This window comes from Alligator mississippiensis, chromosome 11, assembly GCF_030867095.1.
Source record: "Alligator mississippiensis isolate rAllMis1 chromosome 11, rAllMis1, whole genome shotgun sequence".
In the NCBI taxonomy this organism is placed as follows: domain Eukaryota; kingdom Metazoa; phylum Chordata; order Crocodylia; family Alligatoridae; genus Alligator; species Alligator mississippiensis.
This window is the reverse complement of record NC_081834.1, coordinates 6114378-6122763: the sequence shown is the minus strand read 5'-3', so window position 1 is coordinate 6122763 and position 8386 is coordinate 6114378. Positions and strand designations below refer to the sequence as shown.

General features: G+C 45.6%; 1 protein-coding gene across 1 annotated transcript in view; it reads right to left on the bottom strand.

The window, feature by feature from the left end:
• Positions 1 to 977: 977 nt before the first annotated feature.
• Positions 978 to 8386, bottom strand: part of IGDCC3 (immunoglobulin superfamily DCC subclass member 3) — a 178603-nt gene continuing 171194 nt past the window's right edge. Inside the window, exon 14 of the mRNA XM_006258331.4 lies at positions 978 to 8386. This exon is cut by the window's right edge and continues 1928 nt beyond it. The gene's annotated coding sequence lies outside the window, so the exon portion shown is untranslated.

The following is an 8386-nucleotide window of genomic DNA, read 5'->3' as shown; positions in this document are numbered from 1 at the left end:
GTGCAGACTGGGAGGGCAGGAGGGCTATGGGCAACAGCTGAGTGAGAGCCCAGATTAATAAGCAGAGGTTGCCCAGGAATATGAGGTTACATATGCCCTGTTCCCTTTCAGGTCTTACTAACGGGTTTTCTCCATTTCTGCGATACCGTTTGTGCCGGGGTTGAAGCAATGCATGCTGAAGGCAGTGCTGGCATGGCATTGGGAAGGGTGCTGAATGGGAGAACTGGTCAGGGACTTGTGGCATAGAAAGCGGATTCAACTTCGGTATGCCTGGCTTACAGGGATCTTCTGTTTGTTAACTTTTCCGTGGGGGCAACGATGAGCGCATGCATTGCTTGTAGCCGCCGTTGTGAAGGTTGGTTTGCAGGCAGTTGGCCGTGAGGATGCTGGAGTTTGAAAATAATTAATTCTAGGCGCTTTATCTTGCGCGCTCAGGCCTGCTCACGCTGAACAGAGGGCTCTTACTGTCAGTGAAGCTGCTCTAGAAAATGGGTGTGAATAAGAGGAGCATCAGCAATGCGGTTGGTTTCCCACGTGAGAGCGTTCCTGATTGCGATGAAGGCACTGAGCAGGCCAAGATCCTTCTTTAACCAGCCCAGGACCTGGCTTGAGGTTGAGACGAGCATGAAGTTAAGCAAAAAGTCTCCGCATCCCCCCTGCTTGGACCCGCGCCTGACAATCTCCCACCGTGTTAGTCCAGATAAGAAAGCTGGACTTTTTACACATAAACCACCCTACCTTTCTGCACGTCGTGCCTTCATCTTCTATCACAGCAGCTCCCAAACTCCGCCAGTGCGCCCCACCACTTGAAAATGATCCAACCTTAAGGACCACCAGCAAATTTTTGTCATATAAAGCAATTATAATAAATTTGCTAATACATACCACTGACAGGTCGTCTGTGTACCACTGATGGTGCCTGTACCACAGATTGGGAACCAGTGTCAGGTTTGAAATAACAAAGCCACACTCAGAAAGAAACTAGAGCTAATTTATTCTAGTTTTATTTTCCTTGTACAATAGCCACAGGCTAAAAGCTAAACAGACCAAACTACAAAAAAAAAAAAAAGTTTTTTTATTTTATTTTATTTTTTTTATACAGAACTAACAATCATAGGATCAGTGGGATTTCAAATATCAAGATGGATCAAAGTAAGAAAGGTAGAAAATAAACAGTAGAAAAGTGCTTTGCATTTGGGGTTTATATATATATGTATATATATATAAAATTCTTTTAACAGTTTATTCCTGAAGAAAATTGGAACAAAGTTCTATCATCTTTATTACAAGCTAAAGGACATTGTAAATACCGTCAAAATAGACTTCCTCTTTGCTTTGTACGAAAGAACCTGCTCCAAACCCCACCAACGGCAGCGTCTTGCCACCGACCTCCAGGGACTTCTCATCAGGCCCCCAAGTCCCTTCCCCTTACAAAATGCGGAGGACCGAATCCTAGTCTCAGCCTTGGGTAAACCCAGCATCGGTCTGTTGATTTACACAGTTCTGGCAGATTTATCCTGTTGTAAGTGAGAAGAGAATCCGGCCCTGAAATTGCTGAGCGCTCGCTTAGAGATGCTACTGTACTTCACACATAATCATTTCCAGAGTTCAAAGGCGCCGTCTGGGATTCAGCGAGTTCGCAGGCCCAGCTGGCATACACCCAAGCTTCCACTTTTTTTTTTTTTGGTGGATTGAAGAAATAAATGAACAGGCATCAGGTTGCTCGATAGGATCTCTAGTCTGCCTTTCATGTCCCTTGACTGGGGAAGGATCTATTTCAAACGCTGTTTGCACAGATGATTTAAGCAGGATCCCCCCGCAACCTCCCTCAAGCCTGTGTTTGGATACAGTATTTTTACCCTTTTGCCTTGTTTTGTGGTTCTTTACAGACCCAGTGGCTTTTAATCCATTGGTGTGATGAAGGCAACTCCTCCAAACAGCCAAGCAGGTGTCTCGCCCCATGGACAGCAGTGGGGATACCCCAAGCTGGATTTACCCCAAGGTGACCGAGACCATCCTGTGTCTCAGGACGCCCCACGTGAAGGAGACTTTGAGGAAGCATCCCACAGCCTTGTTTCTCCAGACCCCTGCTTAGACACCAGCATCACGTTTCCTGTAAGTACCTCAAACTTTGGGTTTCTCGGAGCGTAAACACTCGCGCCTCTTAGAGAATTGGTAAATGAATGCACCAAACATTTGTCCTAGCGCTTCCATTTTCCCATCAAACCAGGAAACGTCCCCCATCGAAAACGCGATGGGTAACCCCCATCAACACGATAGCAGAGCGCAGGGAACAGGGCTGCCACGTAGCTCTGGACAAGCGGCCAAATCCAGCGTCACCACTCTAGACGCGGTCACTTTATGCAATGATACCTCCTTCCCTCCCCCCAGCCCCCCCGGTTTTCTTCTCTACAGTATATACACAGCAAGGGCAACACTCATCATGAGCCACGTAACACGGGGCGACGGGAGACTGATGTACAGTGGACATGGCAGGAAAGCTAAAGCAAGCCAGCAAAAGATGACAGCTGTTCTCAATCTGTGCAGGATTTGAAATCTTCCCACCTGTGATCTCTGCGTGACAAGGTATCTGGGGGCAGATCAGGGCAGCGCAAGTACCTGGTGCGACGGTCTTTCTTACCACCGGCTCGTGTTTGCTTTGCAGATATGGGGAGAGTGGAGAGGCAGTGGTCGCTCTCACGGAGGAAACGGGGTTATAGGCGGGGAAAAGCAGTGCTCGCCGCTTTGCTCCCAGCAAATGCATGATGTAGCCACAGAGGAGGGGAAAATGGAGTGAAAACGTTACACTGGGGAGGCCTGTGTGAGTATGGGGGCGAGGGGATGCGTGTGTTGGGAAAAGAAAAGGGATTTCAGTACAACAGTCATAAATTGCCTTTAAACATATCAATCCTCCTTTTGCTACTATTGCAAATAAACCTGGACAAGAGGATAAAGCCCCAGATGGCGTCTGGGAAAGCAGTATATTCACTTTGTCTTTAAGAAAAAAAGCAATCATCCACTCTCCCCATATACACTACCGCACTGATTCAGGTACTGCGCTGAACTGCTACTGTATTGATTTCCCCCTGGCAGGGGACCTGGCAGCCTATAGCGACTTTTGCCCTCAAATCGCTGCACGATACATTATCCTAGTACAGAGAAACGTGCAGACACACACAGTAATGCTGCTACAGATCAAAATGCACTGTTGTTGGGTTTTTTTAATATACCATATACCTGACCCAAGACCCACTGAAGTCAATGGAAACCTTCCTGTTGACATGAATGAGCTTTGGATTGGGTTATAAAGTAACAGCACTTCACATGGTTTTCCATTTTTTTTTTTTTTTTTTTATTGCCAACCTTTTAACATCTACAATCCTCGGGAGGGGGGGGTCGTCATAGGTGGAAGTTTTAAAATCCCCGTCTGGCCTAATACTTTAAAATTCCAGCATCTTTATGATACAAGGAAAAAGAAAGACACAGTTCACAAATAAATACCTGAATCCAACAGTATGAAAATACCCTGTCACAGTATAAAACTATTCCCTGCCCAACTAAACATAACACGGATACTATCCCTGAGGTAGCAGCCATCTCTGGTAAACTTGCAAACAGAGCTCGGCGCATCACTTGTGCCCGCTATGGGTTTCCAAAACTGGGTCTTGGACAGTTTATTTCCTACAACAGCGTCGCTTTGCCCGAGTCAGGAAAACAGTAGGAATTTAGGACCCCGTCTGTCGTGCAACGAAGGCAGTTTGCCGAAGTGATGGAAGTTCCTTGGAAAAGCACAACGGGGCGAGATGCTGATGTCCGGTACACCCGTGCCTTATGCTGGCATAAATGCAATCAAGCTGCCTGTTACTAAGGGCTTGAGAAGAGGAAGAAAAAGCTGTCACTTCAAGGTGCAGCACACAGGTCCCTTGAACGAGGGGGGTAAAAAAAGGAAAGAGAAAACCAGCAGGAACATTTTGGTAATGCTCGGATCTGTGAATGAGTCACCAGCATAAAGAGCTGCAGCGCCCAATGGCAGCTTTTTGATGTTAATTCTTTGCACTCGAAACACGCCTGCCCTATTGTCACGTCCCCAAGATCAGATACAAAGAAACATGGAAGACGTTTGACTTCCATTCATGCGTGAATGCCAGCTATCACCCGCGCAACGTAATACAGGAAGATCCCAGCAGCGCCCTAAGCGCGAAGCCTGGATAGAGGATCTGGTTGGAGATAACAACATGGGACTGTTTCAAAGAATGGCTTTCTTATGATTGAGAAAGTCAGGCCACGTGGATCCCAACCAAATGCTTGCCAAGACACCAAAGTCTTGGTTTGCTTTGAAAATTGACTGTTTTCAATGTAGTCCAGTGGTTTTCAACCTTTTTTTCACTAGTGGAGCCCTAAAGTGTTGAATGGAGGTGCAGACCCCTTTGAATTGTAGGTGTGGGTATTCACCCACTTTTGATTGATCCTAGTCATCTTTTGTGGGCCCCTTAGAAATAGTGCGCGGACGCCCAGGGGTCCACCGACCACAGGCGGAAAACCACTGGTGTAGTCAACGCAGACATTTGAAAGAGCCAGGGCCAGGTGCTCAGGAGTTATAAAACAAGCGCAACTGGGTTGAAGTGAATGGCGCTCAGAAAACTTCCACCTCCTCAGAGTTTGGCCTTAGACGCCATAAACCCATGAACACACCTGCAAGACTTTCAACGAGGAATTTTCTGCATCTCCTTCATAACATGGACCCTTCACTTCACACGTGGCACCTACGGCAGCTATTATCGGCTGCGTACATACTTCAGCAGGACGGGACAGGTAAGTGTTCCTTACGACAACGGGTCCTCAGCAGTGGAAAGAGGGGATTTGTGCTTACTTGCATTTTCTGGAATGTCATGAAGGCTGCCTCACCAATACCAAGTACCTTTCCAACAAGTAAATGCCACCTGTTCAATCAACAGCCCATACCTGGAGTTTGACATGGATCCCAGTGAGCGAACACACGATTATATGAAAATGAACAAGTAGCTGCTAAAGACCTTTGGGTCCAAACTTGACCTTACGACGTTGTGAAACTCCATCTAAGTCAGTGGAGGTTGCAAAGGGCTTCATGGCCCTGCCTTCACCTGCAAGCTCCAAGCTTGCCTGCATTCCTTAGATTTCTGTCCAGCAAAAATGGGCAGACCGGTCTGGATAAATTAAGAGCTGATTTGAATCTGTAGCTGAACTTGAACCAAAATCAACTTGGTTTAGACACTTGAACAAGTGCAGTTAATCTGGACCAGGAACATTTCTTCCCCCCGAGTTCTGTGGCCCTCTGTTCCAGGATCAGAAATGGAGGCCCCAAACCAACCAAAAGGATGGCTGTTACTTGAGTTGTTTCCCCTTCCAAACAGCAGCGGGATGTACTTAAAGATGCGCAATCTGTCATTGCAAGGATTCCTATCTGATTTTGCAGATGCAAGAGACTTGGACAAGTCAGGTAGAAATACATCCTCTTGCTGTTTCCCCAGAATGGACCTAAAACCCTTTCGAGATTTGCCCATTACAAACATCTATTTTGCAGTGGCATGGATTTACAAGAGCGTAAAAGAAACCCCAGAAAGAGGAAAATCTAAACATCTAAAAATAATCTTTAAAGGTTCACATCCATCTTTGTCTCAAACCAACACACAGTTGGTTTAAGCCATTACATTTCTGCATATTAAAAAAAAAAATCTATTTGTGACACACTACTGTGTTTTAACTAATCAAATGGCACAGCATTTCCCTTTAATAAAAGGAAGTAGTGACAAATACTTGTTACTATTACAATATCACAATAATATGATATTAAATTAATAGCAAGTTCACAGCCCCAGGTATTTGAGCTGAAAGCTAGACTAAATTATGTGTTCACTTTGGCAACAGTACTTTATTCAATCTGAACTTCATCATTACACACAGAGACAATAAAAAGAAGAGCGTGGATGGGTGGGGGGGGTGGATTCTCTTTGATATGAAGTTGTAACTCAATGCACAAGGAAACACATCGCAGCTTTGTTCCTTCCATGCACACTAGGCAACACGGACGCTGCACCCGTGGTGCAGGGCTCTACTTCATGACATGTTGGGTGAATACCTCAAGTATCAGACATGGAGCCTTACCCCAAAATCCTAGCTCTGAAGACCAGGCTTTGAGAGGTTGGGAACCCAGGTCCAAGTTTCGCAGCTTGGGCTCTTGCTAACACACACTTCAAATCTTTAGACATTGGTTCCTGTTTGATTCACATCAAAGAAAGACGTGCTTTTAACGAGCCCTTTGAATCAGTAACATTAACGCCTTTCTTGGCTTTCCCCCCCAACTGTCCTGCATCTCCATCCTCCTTCACCTTTCCGAACGGTAGCATACCCTGGCTCCGGTGTGTAGCCGGATGTCCCAACTGGCCAGTAATAGCCACCATTGAGCAAACACGGGGCCTGGCACTACAGATGCTCCAGGGCACAGCTGTTATTCTGATTTTCAGTCTGTGAGGAGAGAGCAAGCCAATTTATTTTACAAACTGCTGAAGGAATTCAGAGATTTGTGGTTGGGGAAAAGAGAGAGAGGGCTGAAAACATCTCCCAGCTTACGGTGAACGTGCGAGCGGATCTCTCTCTTAGGTCATATTTAGTCAGTATTTTAGTGGCGGGGTTAGATCATTTCTCGGTTTATTAACATACAGACCTGGTGCTCTCAAATTCCTCCTTTCCTGCAGGGGGAAAGAGAAAATAAGAAACCTCATGAGGGACAGAAGGACTTTTAAAAGTCTGAGAGATTTATAAACACTGACCCGAATTCACCTAAGGCACATGTGTGCTCAGTTTAATTGAGGTCAGCGCCATTGTATCTGCGTACGTCAGGCTGATCTATTTGACCCGAAGGGGAGCTGTCTCTTCAGATCCAGCCCAGGCTGATTGCTGGAAGTGTTTCAGGATGCAGGAAATGGGAGATATGCTTTTCCTTATTTCCCTGTGTATTCTTGTACAACAATTATGTAGACAATTTTAGCAATCAAGTGCCAAAGGGTGTAGGTAATGGGGCTGGAGCACATGTTTCTCATACACCATCTCTCTCCCACCACAACTGAAGATAGAGGACTGGTTTTCATTTTTTAAACAGCCATTCAGCTCTTTTCCTTTTTTACAACTTAAGCTTGTTGCCTCGTTCCTCTCACTCTTCTTCTTCTCAGCTAAAATAATTACATTTGATTCACCGCCGCATATAAAATAAAGAGCTTAACACTAAAACAGCTTAAAAGCACGCAGACATGACACGGCTGCCCTGGCTGTGGCATCGCAGACAGGATGTTCTCCAGCATCGCATTACAACTCTTCCTTGGTTTTCGTTTCATACCACCAGCTGCTTTTCTACTTGAACTGAGGTAGGTTGCCAGCAACATGCACCTACTTAACACACCAACCTAAGGCTCTGAATGAGGTCTAGGCCTGACAGTGCCACCAATAACCTAAAGAGAAGCCGCTGGGAGGATGTCTCAATGGACACAGCTGTGAACAAGCGCCAAGTTAATAGCATGGTTGCTACAGCCCAGATTCCCCAAGGCATTTACCTCGAGGCCCACCTAAATACTTTGGAAAACCGAGGCCTAGGTCAGCACACAAGACAGTGCCATATAAATCAGTATGGCAAATTTTTGGAAAGGGTGGCAGACAGCTCCGGGCAGACTACGGACACGTTGAACTCTCTTCTTCCCACAGTTCTGAATTAATGAGATCTTTGCCATTTCCAACACGTGGCTAGGCAGATGAAGAACCTTTAATGGCCCAAGATGCAAGTACCATATACTTAATATTAAAGGATACTTAAGAGTTTGGAATATTTTTTTTCACATGGAAAAAGCAACGTAAAGAACCGCTTCTTCCAGTTCCTTTGGGATTGCTGACTTTGGACTCATTTCCATTCTGTGAAATGCCAGTAAAGCTACCCAAAAGGTAAGGAGGGGCCAGCGTTTTCTTTGTGGTGGGAAAGTGAAAGTTATAACTGCCTCTAGTAGACTCTTTAATGGCTTTACTAAATAGCATAAATGTCACACTTAACAAACCCTGACACCCCCTCTCCCCACCCCTAAATTCCCTAGAGATGCTAATGGGAAGCAGTCGAGCAGTAATTCTCATACTGGCCATTGGGAATTATGTCCTTTCTGAATGGGGGCACGTCAGTCAGCCAGTCAAGCCAGATGAATCTTTGAACGCTCTCATGAGCTGGCTAATGCCTTGTATTCAAAAACCTCAAACTTAGGCTGTTTTCCTCTTACAAATATGGGTCCAAAGATGTCAAATGAATAAAGAAACCATGCTTGTTAGCTGCAAGGATGGGGGGAGAATAGGTCAGAATATGCTTTTCCTTTCATAT